This window comes from Schistocerca piceifrons, chromosome 8 (genome assembly GCF_021461385.2).
Source record: "Schistocerca piceifrons isolate TAMUIC-IGC-003096 chromosome 8, iqSchPice1.1, whole genome shotgun sequence".
Classification (NCBI taxonomy): Eukaryota; Metazoa; Arthropoda; class Insecta; order Orthoptera; family Acrididae; genus Schistocerca; species Schistocerca piceifrons.
The window spans coordinates 324,164,095-324,180,779 of record NC_060145.1 but is presented as its reverse complement, the minus strand read 5'-3'; positions in this window follow the sequence as shown (position 1 = coordinate 324,180,779).

The following is a 16,685-nucleotide window of genomic DNA, read 5'->3' as shown; positions in this document are numbered from 1 at the left end:
ACATCCAACAACTGTATCAGTCACTGCCAAGCCGAACGATTGCTTTCGTAAGTGCCAGAGGTGGACCAACGCGTTGCTGACTTTCTCGCTTCGTGAAGGTTTTCTCAGGAATGAATCACCCAACTTTTAATTTTTTTTTTAGATCTTACCATATGAAAACAAAACAATAAAGACTGTTTCGCTGTCTACTGTGAACCAATATGTTCAGATCATTAATCAGAAGCCAACGCGTCCGCTGCAGTATGTGGGAGCGTTTCCAATCTATAGACACAAAATATACATTGTACCGCTAAATCAGGACGATCGCAATGATGGACTTTCTGTATTAAAATACTGAACTGTGATCAAAAGTTATGAAGCAAATACTGTCATTAACTTCCATGACGAAAGTAATCAAGGAATGGCCGAACAGTCCAGATAATAAATTTTTCAGAAAAAAAAAGTATGTGAACATACTGCCCCTTCCTTACCTCAGAATAAAACGAGTGTACTGAAAACCGACTTCGACATAAGTAAGAACCATTTTTAGTAAATAAACTTATTAAAATAGACATAAGGAAAAATGTCGTTTCACCCCGAAATTTTATTTATACCAGAATGGAAGAAGTTTTGATCACCTCATTAGAGAATATTGTGACGTAGGCAGTACCAAAAGAACTTTGGAATTTCATTTTTTTAAAAACGTTAGTATAATGTAGGGGAAGGATGGGCAGAGTGGCCATGCTAAGGAATATTTTTTTTATCTTGATGAAAATAAATAAGAAATAAACTATACATTAACATACGATATCTTACATATTTAGATACATAAGAGAATTTTGATTTTGACTTTATCTCGGTAAATTTTTTATATACTTTTTTTTACTCCATCCGTACCAAATGGACACTTTGCCCTTCGGGGTGGGGCAAAGTGGCCATGAGGTGGCCACTTTGCCTGATATAAAATACAAAATGTAAACTCAATTTGTATACTAAATGAAAGCGTATTTTCAAAATAAAAACATTATTACCATCGTAGAATAAGAAACTTTCACACTGACTTTATTTACAAACGTGACAAGAAAGTCTGTCTTCTTCTTCACACCCAGCACAGGCCTCATGTGCCCATCGTAAACAGCCCGAACATCTTATCCATCCTTCATTTTCCCTTGACTTGGAATATAAGTTCCCGCAGAAAAAGCAATCAGTACCACTCAAGACACTGTCCGAGTCATTAAACAAAGCACGCTTCGCTGATTTTGATTTCGTTTTCTGCTTTCCTTTAACTGTTTCTTTGCTTCCTTCAGTCCCCTTCTTACTCTGTTTTCCTTTATTCAGTTCCAGATTTATTTTCTGAAGTCTTTCCTTTTCTTCTTTTTCTGCTTTTGAGGCTACTAGTTCCATCTTGAAAGGGCTTGAGGTCAAAACTGCAGCTGTTCCTTTTTTTCGTTTATTTTCTCGTTTGACAATATTTGCCTTAGGGATTCGAACAGTATCCTGTGGGCTTACAGCAAAAGTATCGGGCCTATTGGTCTTCGAGATGCTGATTAAATCACATGGTGTACTGCAATGAGGCAGTGGACTGAGTTGGTTGGTTGAAACCCTCAATAGTTTTGTAAACAACATATAATACTATTATTTTTCAATGAGAATATATTTTAGTTTGTGTCTGGCAAAGTGGCCACGGTCAGGCATAGTGGCCACAGACGTGGCTACTTTGCCCTCTCCGCCGTCATTACATAAATGCCACACTGCCGGCTAAACGAATAGAGCAACGCGTTACACAGAAACATCATTTTGTAGCTCAAATACACCTCTTTTAAGATGTTACTGTCAGTTGCATGTATTATGAATGAAAGTTTGGTTACAGTAGTTAATTAAATACACTTACCTTACATCAGGACATTGAAAAACACGAAAATATTCAATAACTTTTAAACAAGTGATCAGAACAGTTTCCACCTTCAACACAGCTGAGATGGCATACCAATGGAATAGCTGACGCATCCGCTGCTGTGTAGTAGCACCGTACTGTGCAGTAACAGCCAGTGGCCACTATGCCCACCCTTCCCCTACAACACATAGATTAGCATCTCGATACATTTTCGCTCCTAAGCGATCTCATTTCACTGTACTCTAAAATATTAAAAATTTTACTAACTAAAGAACAAATACCCATTGTGTTCACACAGTCACGTTGGCAGACTTGTCGAGTCCGTTCCACGCCGAATGTTTATTGTATTGCGCTCCAAAGGTGGATCAATGCACTGTTAAACAGGTGACCATACTATTTTGGCCCATGAGTGCCGCCCTGTGTAATGAGGATTAACCACAGGATGCCACGAGGTGCGGACCTGAAATTAGAAAAGAAGGCGGGAGTAATATGTTGTGAGCAGAGAAGCGGCAGCAGGAGAATGGCCGGGTCAGCAGAGTGCAGTGTGCTGCTCACTACATGTCACGTGAGTAACGAATCCACCAGGCACATTGCAACCCTCCTAAAGCTGCCCAGGTGGAATGTTGTGACTGCCAAGTCAAAGTTCAAAGGAACAACTACAGCCGCGCGGGATTAGCCGAGCGGTCTTAGGCGCTGCAGTCTTGGACTGTGCGGTTGGTCCTGGCGGAGGTTCAAGTCCTCCCTCGGGCATGGGTGTGTGCGTTTGTCCTTAGGATAATTTAGGTTAAGTAGTAGCAGGTAAGTCCCATAAGATTTCACACACATTTGAACATTTTTGATTTGAGCAACCACAGCTAAAACAAGACCAGGCAAACCTTATGTAATGACGTATAGGGACCGCCGAGCATTACGGAGGCTGGTAGAAAAAGATCTGACGAAATTAGCGAAAGCAGTCGCTCATGAGTTCCAAAGTGCTACCAGCTGTCTAGCTAGCATAACGACTGTGCATAGGGAGTTAAAACGAATGAGGAACAATGGTAGAGCAACTCCTAGTCAGTGTCGAGCGACACCTGCAGTTGTATAAAAAGCGTTGCCATTGGCAGTAAATAAGTAGAAACGAATGAATCACTCTGTATCCTGCAGCAAACCCATGGAACTGTTTAGATTTGGAGAATTCCTGGAGGTCACTACCTGCCATTGTCTATAAGGTCAACAGTGATGTACAAAAAAGGTGGTGTCGCATTGTGCAGGTGTTTTTTGCAGTTTGGGTGCAGTCCTTTTACCGCACTTCAGAAAACACTAAGTGCAGGTGGATATGAACACATCCTGCAGCACTGTTCACTGCGTACAACAAAGGAACGGTTCAGACACAGTGATTGATGATATCAGATTCTTTAAAATAGCAACTCCGAGGCAGTGGCTTGTGGAAAATAACGTTCTTGAACTGGGACTGCGTGGCCCCTCCTGATGGGGGTTCCTCCCTTGGGCACCGGTATGTGTGTTGTTCTTAGCATAAGTAGATTTACGTAGTGTGTAAGACTATGGACCGATGACCTCAGCAGTTTGGTCCCTCAGGAATTCACACACATTTGAACATGAGTTAGAACGTCAGCGGCGCGCCAAGTCCCCTGTGTCCAATGTCACTACCTTCTCTGGTTTCGGCTGTTGAGGAAGGATGGGCTGCCATTCCTCGATAGACATTCACACACCACATTGAAAGGGTCCCCGTTATCGTTAAAGCCGTCAAAAAAGCGTAGGCTCATATCAGTCCACCTATTAATGTCCAAGGGCAAAACCATTCTTTTCAGAGGTTGGATCAGAACTAGTCTCTCATTGAAATGAACTATCTTCTTTTCATGACTCATCACTCTCCATTCATTCACAAAGTTAATAAAAGGAAATCAGCTTGCCTTTTTAATTCCGGTCATTAAATCCATTTTTCTATATCCCATTTTGAAAGATTGTAGAAAGAAAAGTAGTAGGTTTACGTTATGCCCCTAGAAGTTTTGGGATTTAAATGTTTTGCATTTCATCTGCTGTAAAAATTAAAAATATTACAACAAATTCCTAAACATTTTTATCAAGTGGGAAAATTTTAACAGCAAGACTGATTCTTGTTACGTTATAATAATTTTTCAGGAGACAAAATGCAACATTACAAATATATCATAACTGAAATTAAGTATCTACAGTCATCATTAACAGTCAGTATGATAACATATGTTCCCAAGGACAATAAACTGAACTAGTAAGTACTGTGATTTATAAATAATATTTGATCTGTATTACTCAAAGCGAGTCAGTTTCTTTTCTCAGTGCATTGTTGTCCTACTTTTGAAAAAATACACTCACACGGCAATGATATAGCTGGAATAGTTTTAGGACCAATTGCTATAGCCTTCCGTGTAGCAGTTTTCTGGTTTCCCATCAGTTTAAGGGAGCACTGTTTCTCGTAAATATGCCTCAGATACATATCTGTCTACTATAGTATTTTTTATGGAGACTCGAGTTTAAGTTTTAATAATAAGCAGACCAATAGGCCTATCGCAATATGATTTATACCACTACTTTTCTTGTTTTATTCTGCGTTAGGCTACAGTGAGAAATTTGGTTGTGAAATTCGGTATATATTTTTTGTTTTAGATTGTAGTAATGATTGTCCGGTTTTCGGCGCCTTCTCTACGAACTGCTCACTTCAAAAGTATATAGCTAGAAATGCATGTGTCCAATATTAATGAAGTTTGAATGGGCTATAGTCACATATATTGATAACGTAAATCTCAAAGTACGGAATTTTTCAACCACTCACAAAGAAGTTCTTATGATTTTTATAAAATAACTTTTCTCAGACACATAACAGCCAACGGTGGTTTGTTTTGAAGGTCTCTTTTGCAGATGTAAGGAGCTACAACCACTGCGACCGTAGAATGTGATTCGGATTTCATAAGGCGTGGTTTTCAAGACTGATTCTGTGCGTGGTGGACCTTGCGATTAACACGGTGCACCGCCGTGAAAATGAATGCGTCGTTCTCGCGAACGCCCGCGTTGTTGGGAAACGGTTTGCTTGTGGCTGGCAACGTACCACCTCATTCCACTGTTATTCCCACGGCGCATTCCCACGGTGCATCACACACAGAACCAGTCCTAAATATCAATCTTTACAAAAGCTGTATTACGGTCACAGTGGAGCTTCTTACAACTACAAAAGATACCTTCAAAACAAACCCACGCCTTCTGTCATATGTTTATGCTGCGCTCACAAAAATTTATTTTAGAAAACCCATAACAGGTTTTTTTGGGTGATGGAAAAATTCCGTACTCTGATATTTCCTCTACCAATATACGTGCTTAAAACATATTAAAATTTCATTAACATCGGACAGCTACGTTTCAAGCTAAATAGTTTTGCAGTGAGCAGTTCGTAGCGAAGGCGCCGAAAATCGGACAATCCTTACTACAATCTAAAATAAGAAATATGTATTGAACTTTAAAACAAAATTGCTCCATATGGCCTACCGCAGAATAAAACAAGAAAAATACTGCTGCAATTCATCTTGCGATAGGTATATTGGTTCGCCTGTAATTAAAGCTTAATCTCGAGTCTCCATAATAAAAGACCCGACAGTAGATCAACAATCACCACATATCCCAGGTCATGACTTTCTTGTTGCTGATAACACACCCCAAACAGCTGTTAATATATTATCCACAACCGCTATGCGACGTAATCTGTCTGTATCTTCAAATAAAAAATACGGTATGGCTTCCAGGGGCCAATTCCCATCAAAATAATGACAAATGACCCGAAAATACAAAGAGTAAACTCGTTCCACGTCTTAGGAAATACTATCTCATTCATGACGGAAATGGACATACAAAAGAAAGTAGAAAGATTAAATTACGTTAACAGAACAGTGTATAGAACCTTTGGAGCTAAAGTAAGAAAGAAAATTCTACTTAAGTTCTACAGAACGGGAGAGCCAACTGTGACATTTGGAAGCAAATTGTTGTCTGTAAAGAAAAAAGAAATTAATAAAAAATACAAGCATAGGTGATGTGATGCCTAAGAAGTGTAACTTGGCGCACTCTGTCTGACAGGAGGGTGATGGCCGACATCAGAGAAGACAGGGAGTGAAAAGCTTCGATGAGCAGATTAAGAAATGCAGGAACAACTGAATGAACTGTGTTACAAGAATGGAAGATTACAAAATTCACGAAATAGTGATGAATTGTTATCAAGTGGGCGTAATGTCTTTAGGAAGACCGAGGAAAAGGTGGAAAGATCAAAAATTTCAATCAGGAGGATATAACACCCGAATGCCTGATACATCCAGACAAAAGATAATATATTAAATGGAAGGTCAGCGCCGGTCGTAATATTGATGTTTTATTGATAGCAGAATCGATTTTCGATCATATAGTGATCATCTTCGGTGCTTACACATTAAACTCAGACACTGGTATCAAGTTATCAATAACTAAAACTGATTGTGATCGCTTCTCAGTTTTGGTTATTGATAACTTGATACCAGTGACTGAGTTTAATGTGTACAGCACCGAAGATGATCACTATGTGATCGAAAATCGATTCTGCTATCAATAAAACATCAATATTACGACGAACGCTGACCTTCCTTTTAATATAACTTACATGGTCGTGATGCACACAGCACTCTATGGAATCGCCAATCAATAAAAGATAATATGATTTATTAAGTAATTGTGATGTGATAAGTTTTGAAGATACATACAAGACCCTGCTCAAGTGTAAGACATATTTCGAAAGTTTAATCCGCTCAAGTTAAATAAATAAATAAGTAAAGGTAGAAACAATATAAACTTGCACTATCATAAATATAAAATAACTATGTAAATAGGTACTGTTATTATGATAAAGAACAAAATCCAGTAAAGCTCCACTTGGATGAAGAGGCACTGAGTCAAGGAAGTGATCAGCAGGCTAAATCAGTGAGCCAAGAGCACAGAGAGCAAAGTGATTCCACAGTGATCAGGATGGGCCAGCGATTGGGATTGGCTCCTGCGTGGAATTCGCTGGCGATCGGGATCGGCTGGTGATCAAGATGGGCTGGTCCACGGACTCGGCTGTTGATCGGGGTTGGCTCACGATGGGGACCGGCCAATACGTAGGGTCGGCTAGCGATTGGGATCCATTGGCAATCAGAATTGGCTGTCGTTCAGAATTGACTTCCAGTATCAGTGAGATTAATGAATGCAAGTATGTTATGTTACCCATGACGATAAAACTTTATCAGACCAGGATGACTTCTGGCAGACTCTTGATAGAACATTACACATATAGAGTCTTCGTCAACCTCTTATGGTCAAATAAGCTCGTCCCAGCTTCCTTTTGCCATTTTTAAATTTCCGTTAAGTATTTGATAGAACAGGCCATAATTAGCAACTGATTACACCCACCATGATTACTCGCAAAGGCACAAATCAGCTCACCTAGACAGCAAGTATACTACTTTCCACTAAAATTTTAATACCATGATGAATAGGAAATACAGAAATATTACTCATGTGCATCTACAGTGCAGCAGGAAGAATACTTATTAAACTTTTAGCTGATTTGCCGGGAAACAGTGTGCGAAAGTTGGTACAGAGGGCTGCCGTATCTTGAAGCAGCAGCAATAACAACAACAACAACAGCTCTTACTCAACGTACGTCGAGTAGAACTGAGCATAGATGACTGGTGTTGGTATGCTGTTTCATGGTACCTCAAGTCCGTGTAAGAGTTTATCAACTCTACTGACTGTCGGCTGGTGGCCTTACAGTTCCTCGGTTTACCATGACCAGATATTTTCAATCAGTGAGAGATCTGGAAAATCTGCTAGCATTGGTAATTGTTTGACCGTTGCATAGAGATAGGTCAGGACAGCCCTGGTAAACGTGTGGTGCTGCGTTATCTTGTTGAAGGATTATGTCTCGGAGACCTCGAAGACAGGGCACAACCATCGCCTCCACACTTCAGGAATATAAATAACACCTGCTGCCCAGCTTATCGGCTACGCAAACCAAAAGTGATCGTGTTATGTACTGGAGGGCAGCCAATACCACCACGTGAGCTACTGCACCCGTACGACGATGCTGTCTGGCAACGTCCGTCCTCCTAACAGCCTCCACTCACGGATTCGTCCATCGTGATACTGTGTGCAGAATGAACGTCATGGTGTATATCCTGTGTCGTTTGTTACAATTAAGCAAACTACTGTCGGCGCGCTTTTCAATCTACCGTTGCGACAAACGATGTCGCTCAATGGTTGCATGGTAGAGACGTTGAAAGTATCTAACCGAAATTGTTACCCTTTTTATTTGTGAAAGTATCATTGATAAGATTGTTCTATATTAAGTTTTCAACAAACCTGCATCTGACTGCGTCTGTGGACTTGTTTCTTGCACTCTCCGTTTTGGCACAAATGCAATATGTATTTGACTCAGCAATCAGGTTTAAGAGAATAATGCCGTTTGTTCAATGGCATTAAGATGGTACTGAAAAATTAACTTTTGGCCCTAATGTTTACTTAATGAAATTAAATTAATAACGTCAGTTCTGAAATGGCATAAAATTTAGTTATTTGAATTAACTTTGCTCTGATAACGTTAGTTCGACGAGAATCGATTTCAAACCATGAATTGCACACACATATTGCATAGAGGCCTTATTTTCTTTACATTCTTTCGTTGGTGGGTAACTTTACTACTCATTTTCATATTCAATACAAGCAAAGGATGTGGATTATGATTCAGGCTGTTAGATTTAAACACAATGTTGATCTCAATATATATATATATATATATATATATATATATATATATATATATATATATATATATATATGTATATATATATTGTTAAAATTTTTAGTCATACACAAAATCTACCATTTCAAACATTTTTGTAGCACTAATCACTCCCACAAAAAAATTTTGCAAAACGCTTACTGCATCAAACCATGGACTTACAAATCCTAACTCTGAACATTCTCTGACAAAAACCAATATGAAATTATTATATATTTTCTCTCATTTACGTGCTAAAGTTTGGTCAGGGGCAGCGACCTACCTTAACGCTGTCACCACACGTCTGCTTCCTCCGGGCACCTACCTGCTTTTTTTTTACTGCGTGCGCCCGCCTCTCTTTAACCGTCAAAGATCCTCCTACTCAAAGATATTATACTCGTTCCACCTTGCGGTTGGCAACTACCGACTTTATTTTCTGGGTCTACCCTGATCAGACCTTAGCACATACCTTTCAACGTGAATACTTGTCTTATTGAAAAACAAGTTCATACCATGAATAAAGGTAAGTGAAGTGGCTGCACAATCCAGCAAAACTGAGCGAACAATATTTCTGTCATTTTGGGTGCTAATTTCATGAGAGCGTTGAGATTCTGGACCATGTGAATTATGGCTCTACTGAGCGTATCACTTCTATAGTTGCATGAGTCATGGGATCCCGACCATTACGAACCTCAATATCGCTGAATGATGACACTTTGTCTCCATTGGCCACAACGTTGCCACTGTCGAACGTACAACGGTAGGAGCATATGGAACAGGTTCACAGATATGTGAGCGGCTCGACGGCTTCTTAAGGACGCAGTATGTTGTCTTCGATGGCGAGTGTTCTTCAGAGACAAAGGTGTCGTTAGAAATACCCCAGTGAAGCGTGATAGGACAGCTGTTATTTTCTGTACACATAAATAATTTGACAGACACGGTCTGCAGCAATCTGCAGTTGCCTGCTGATGATGCTGTGGCGTATAGGAAGGTGTGAAAGTTGAGTGACTGTAGAAGGACACAAGATGATTTAGACAAAACTTCTAGTTCTGTGATAAATGGCAGTGGCTCTAAACGTAAAGAATATAAGTTATTGCGGATGATTAGGAAAAAGAAAGTGTTAATGTTTGAGTAAAGCATCAGTAGTGTGCAGATCGAAGCTGTCACGTCGGTTAAATACCTGAGCGTAACGTTGCAATGCGATATGGAAAGGAATGAGCATGTGAGGATCGTGGTAAGGAAGGGGAACAGTAGACTTCGATTTATTGGGAGAATTTTAGAAAATTGAGTTTCATCTGTACATGAGACTTTATTTATGACGCTTGTGAGACTTATTCTTGAGTACTGCTCGAGTGTTTTCGGTCCAGACCAGATTGGATTAGTGGAAGATATCGGAGCAATTCAGAGGCAGGTTGCTAGAGTTGTTACCGGTAGGATGGACCTACACGCAACTGTAATAGAGATGCTTCAGGAACTTAAATGGCAGTTCCTGGAGGGAAGACGACGTTGTCTTCAAGGAGCACTACTGAGGAAATTTAGAGAATCGTCATCTGAAACTGATTGCAGAACGATTCTACTGCCGCCTACCTGCATTTCGCGTAAGGGCCACTACGAGGTCTGTACAGGCTCGTATGGAGGCTTATAGACCGCTGTTTTTCCCTCGCTCCGTTTGCGAGTAGAACAAGGAAGGAAATGTCTAGTAGTGGTATAGCGTACCCTCCGCCACGCACAGTGCGATGGCTCGAGCAGTATGTATGTAGACGTTCATGGATATGAATAATGATACGTGCTGGCAGAGGTATCTCCTTTTTATACGAGGCATAACACGATGTTATCACAAACAAACAAAGATTCAAATGCGATTTCTGACTGAGAAAGCCACTTCTGATTCCTACCTTACGTACAGAGTTCTGTTATTACATGCTACTCCATGCAATATCGCTGAAATGCTGACCGTTTGCATAACCAGACATGTGACGTTTGTTGCACTGCAACTGTATCTAGTTGTAATTTTAACGAAGAGCAGTGTATTTAATATCAAGCTCATCTGGTAGCCATTGGCCCCGACGATCTCACTGTCCTAATAATCACCATGAAGACAATGAAACTACACAGCGCACCAGCATAAAAGGATAATTTTTTCGAAAGCTCATAATTGTGTCCTACTGCGACGCATAATATCAAAATTTGGCTCAATGGTGCAAATAATCATGAAATATGGTGGTGTCTTCCGGGCAGGCCACTGCCATGGTAATACCCCTTGAATCTCCCGCTAAACCCGCTGGACAGAACAGGTAATAGAATTGTGAAAAGGGCTAAGGGCTGAAGTCGGTTTCTCCTTCTAATTGTCATTTATAGTAATTTAGCAACTCTTTCACGGCTGAAGGCCTCCAACAAGAAATCTTAACAAGATAAAAATCTAATTAAGATAGAAATAAAATAATTCAGAAAACAACTTTCGCAAAGTGCAATACAAAGGGATGAGGGCCACAATCAATTTCCAAAAACTTCAGAATATATTACCATAGACCTTTAAAGGCAGATGGCCAGCATGTTTAACAACAATAAATCTTAAAAATCAACAAGATAAAAATCCAATGAAGATAGTAATAAAATAATTTAAAGAAACAAGATATGCAGGGCGCACTACCAATGGCTGAGGGCCACAATCAAACTTCAAAGTTTCACAATATATTACCATAATCTTTAAAGGCAGAAGACCGCAATGTTTAAGCTTGAAAGATAAATTTAAAAACTAATTTGCAAGATTTTAGGAAACAAACAATAACCGTAAGCCTAAAATTTAAAATAGCTGACAACAGATAATTAAACACCGGTAGCACTCAGAAGGCCTCCAGGGAGGCCGGTCTGCCCTCGTTCACTTAGGTGAGACAGGTGGTGAGCCCAACTATATTTGATCCGTAGCAACCCAACCAGGGGACACCCACGGACCGACCGACACAACAACTTGCCTCCCGTCAATCAGTACATGAGAACACCAACCGGCAATGTTACAAACCTGATAATCCAAAATGGAGTACGTATTAACTGTCAAAATTACACACCATGTTGGACAGCGACAACAGGTGAGGAAAGGACGCTATCTGAAATTACGTTAGTGGTCAGGGCAGGTAACCGGAACACTAACGGCAACTAGGCAGAAATTTCCGATGGTACACTTGGATTTGAAACACGGTAATAGTTAAATCGCTCAAAAGAACACTGCCTGAATTTATGTTAGTGCCCAGGGAAGGTAACCATAACATTAACGGCCACAAGACACTAGTGCACTCAGATTGTAGTCGACCAAAATAGTTGGTTGCACCGCATTGCGGCTAAATCTCAGCAGTAGAAGCACTTGGTGTTGCTCACCGGAAAACGTCCCCAACACCGAACCACCGAAGGGAACCACCACAACATGAATAGACGTGGCTTTGGTAATTGAAACCACTACTCAACTTTGACGTCCTGAGTCGGCGAACCACGAACCTCGTAGGGTAAACCACTGATTGATCTCACAGTACTTGCATGACTTGGGTAACAGTAGTAGAATTAAACTCGGCTGTAGAGACAGAATTTTGGACGCTGGAGGTGACCATTACCTTAGGGGCAGCTTTAAAACTTACCCCGAACTGCAAACGAGTTCGCCGAGCCTTCTCATTGCTAGTCGGCCTTTGTAGTCACCGAACCTGGCCGTGGGCACTGCAGGGCAGTGGTGTATGGGCCGCCATTCTGGCGGTCGGCCTTGCTCCGCTGGCAACCAAGTAAGAGGGTGGGAACGCCATGGCCCAATGCGAAATGACACTTCTTTTGAAACTGGCGGCAGCGGGCATTCTGACGCTAGCTTAACCGCTTTGTTAGCCAGTGGAGGTGGTGTGGGAGTCTGATCTCCTTATCCCGTGTGCGGGTCCAGATAAAGCAGCGTTATGCTGGCGCCCGGCTAATGTGTTTATTACGAGAACAGTGTGCCTTGTGCGATGGGACGACGAATTTCTCCAGATGTCGCGTTTCTTAGATGCCGCCGCACCTCGCCAAAATGGTGTGCACTCAGTCGTTTTATGGACGAGACGATGCTTTTTTCACTAGGAACCTACCCTCATCTTGTGAAATGTGCCGGGGTTTTGACTGCAGGACCACCAGGCATTGTGTGCTCTTTTTTTATTTATTTTTTTTTTATTTTTAGTGTGTACTGCACTGCAGTAATTGGTTGAGGAAGACGGGGTCTCCTTGCTAGAAAACATGATTGGCATGGTAACCGCTGCTGGGCCATGATAGGTTTATTCAACGACATTGTGGGGATCGGCTGTTCTTCAAGAGGCTGTGAGCGACAGGAGAGGAGGACAGTTGCTTCTCGGCCGTCGCGGAGTACAGTCGTCAGAGCTCTTCCATTTCTGCGGAGACAACAGTTAGCTGTAAAGACATCTCGACACCTTGGCAAAACTGTATATTTTCGCGACTTAAGACAATCACCGGCGGATTTGGGGTCATCTCCCACAGTACGATGCACCACCGAACCTAGCAACTTCGACAGTACCCGCACGCAGACGACACCATCTCTACTTTCACGGCTACATCGGTAACATTGCGCAGCTTTGGAAAATTCAGTAGCTTATCAATCGTATTCACGGACATCTTTTTTTTATAGCAGCCTTGCACTCGCAGCAGTCACTCCCAGTGTCTATTGCATACTTAATAATATTTTGAAGTGAGAGGCCGATGAGTTAGACAATACAGCAGAATGTGCTTGCGTAGATTGGAATCCTTCCACTCACAGTAGCCAGTCTCATCTACAAGTAAATTCCAGTTAGGTTCCCCACGTCTAATGGTAACCAACCTGAGTCCATGTTAATGAAATATTATACTGTTGAAGTTTCTGTTTATATGTTTGTTCTCTCTCGACCTTTATATTAGTTAATAAATCTCTTTGTGATACCATAAGTCCTTGTCATAAATTTTTCAACAAACCCATTCTCATTCCCTACGGTGTCATTTACTTTGTTGTGGGTTCGAAGGCATTAAATTAATTTTATGTGAAGTTAGTCAATTCATTAGGTGATCCATGCAGGGGCCACTACTTACGAATGTCAGATATCCTTGTGCTAGTGATAAACGTGGCACCTCTTGGGTGAGGTGGTTACGACTTTTTAGTCGTTTGGCAGACAGAGAATTGCCGCCACCATAGGCTAGCTTGCAATCTTCCTCAGTCACGGTGCAAAAGCGTGGCGCCCTGCGACGTCATCCTCGTGCTCGTCACCGCTTCATATAGCAAAGTGTCGACAAGTGCGAAAAAACTCAGTTCACGTGACGTGTAACTTCGTTAATGATGTCACATTGGCGTCAAACTACACCAGAATTCTGCCTAGAGCCACCTCGGACGTGTCTCGTAATGGGCAGGCCATCACAGCCCCTCTTATCCATATTTCACCCCTTTTTTTGACTCGTCTGTGATGGAGGTTAGAAGCACGTCACGCAACGTTGAATTCGCCTGGTGTTCTTATGACTGGTCAAGGAAAACATTGCTGACACACTGCCGCTTAGAAGCGATCTGTATAGGCCACATGGTGTGGCATTAAGGGTGTCAATGAAACCACCACTGTCCTTGAAGCGTTGATTCCAACACATATCGCGGGCGAAAATGAGCGACGTGAATAGGCCGCATGGCGTGGCATGAAGGGTGTCAATGAAACCATCACTTTCCTTGAAGCGTTGATTCCAACACATATCGTGGTCGAAAATGAGCGACGTGAATAGGCCGCATGTCAATGAAACCACCACTTTCCTTGAAGCGTTGATTCCAGCACATATCGCGGTCGAAAATGGTTCAAATGGCTCTGAGCACTATGGGACTTAACTTCGGAGGTCATCAGTCCCCTAGACTTAGAACTACTTAAACCTAACTAACCTAAGGACATCACACACATCCATGCCCGAGGCAGGATTCGAACCTACGACCGTAGCGGTCGCGCGGTTCCAGACTGAAGCGCCTAGAACGGCTCGACCACCACGGCCGGCTCTCGGTCGAAAATGAGAGTTCACAGTGCGAAGAGCAAGGCAGGTAAACACTACGCGAGGGGTGTCGAAGGGGTTGCCTAACCCTCAGGCGTTATATCAGCTACGAGAATAAATGTGTACTGAATTTTCAAACAGATACATTTGTAACGGGCTCAAATAAGGTAAATGTGCTCGCCTGGTTTGCCGAACCGCCTAACGCACAGCTTTCCGGAGCGGGAATGAGCGCCTGGTCCCTGGCACGAATCCGCCCGGCGGACTTGTGTCGAGGTCCGGTGAGCTGGCCAGTCTGTGGATGGTTTTTAGGCTGTTTTCCATCTGCTTCGGCGAATGCGGACTGGTTCCCCTTATTCCGCCTCAGTTACACTATGTCGGCGATTGCTGCGCAAACAAGTTCTTCGTGTACGCATACACCATGATTAGTCTACCACGCAAACATAGGGGTTACACTCATATGGTGTTAAACGTTCTCTGGGGTGGGGTCCAGTGTGGGCAGAACCGCACGATAACCCTGAAAGACTGAAAGGGGTGGCGCAGGGGTGCAGTGGACTGCGGTAGTCGTCGTGGGGTTGTGGACCACTGCGGTTGAGGCGGGGACGGAGCCTCTCCGTCGTTTCTAGGTCGCCGGTTAACATACAACATACATACAACAAAGTAAGTGTGGTTCCAACGTGCACACGGGAGCAAAAATAGCGGTGCCACTGCCCTCGAAATTGATTGGACCAATTTTAGTGGGAATGTGGCCCCCATTGTCCTTAGAGAAGGGTTGAAACGTTTGCGTGTGGCATCAGTGTCAAAGGTTTTCAAGAAAGTCTTCCTGTTGCTCATCACACTGCGAACTCTCGTTTTCGACCGCGAAACGTGTGGGGGTCATCGTCCCAGGGAAAGTGGTGGTTTCATTGACACGCTTTATTCCACATCCTGCGCCATTTGCGTGTCGCTTCTGAGAGGTCGTATGTCCAGAATCTTTCCCTCGGTCACTCATGCTTCTAACTTCCGTCGCAGGGGCACAAAAGAAGGGGTGAAATGTGGGTAATAGGCTCTGTGACGACCACCCCGTCGTGTGACACGTCTCCCGTGGCTTTCGGCACAATTGTGGTGCAGTTTGGTGCCAATGTGACATCATTAACCCACCTCACACGTCACATGAACTTCTGAGTTGTGGCCTTTTCCCGCACTTGTCGACACTTTGCTGTTCGGAGCGTCGTCGACCGCTAGGCTGACGTCGCAGGCCGCCACGCTTTTACCTCATGACTGAGGAAGATTACGAGCACCATTGAGCCAAATTTCGACGTTATGCGTTCGCAATTGGAGACAATTATGGGATTTCCAAAAAGTTGCGGAGTGTAGTACAAACTCATGAGTGACTACGAATACGCCATTGAATCTCAAAAAAGTTAATTAAACCGACCATACTTTCTTCAGACACGACTCAGAATTCATGAGCACAGGTGACTTCATAGAATTAAAACGCTCTAAGTACTGTGAACATACTTTATGGTCATTCCCACTGAGATAACTGACCTTAATTTGCAAGTCAAATTACAGCCAATTCGGGCAACTCTTCGTGAGCAGAGCATGAGGGCCTTTCACCGCGTACAAAAATAATTATTACGTCTTCATTCATTTGAATCATATAAATGAAATTTCGTGTGGCTAGGGCCTATATTCGGGTAGGCTGGTCGCCTGGTGCAAGTCTTAAGAGTTGACGCCACTTCAGCGACTTGCCTGTTGATGGGAATGAAATGATGATGATTAGGACAACACCCAGCCCCTGAGGGGAGAAAGACCTCCAACCCAGCCGGGAATCGAACCCGGGCCCCTTAACATGATACTCCGTCGCGCTGACCACTTAGCTATCGAGGCGGACATTTGTATCATATATCGGCAGGATTACAGATAACTGAAGTGATATCTGGAAGCATTTTTTTTTTTTTTACACCAAGTTGGAACATTTGGGAGCTACATATTTTCAAAGTTCTCTTTAAATGACATCGT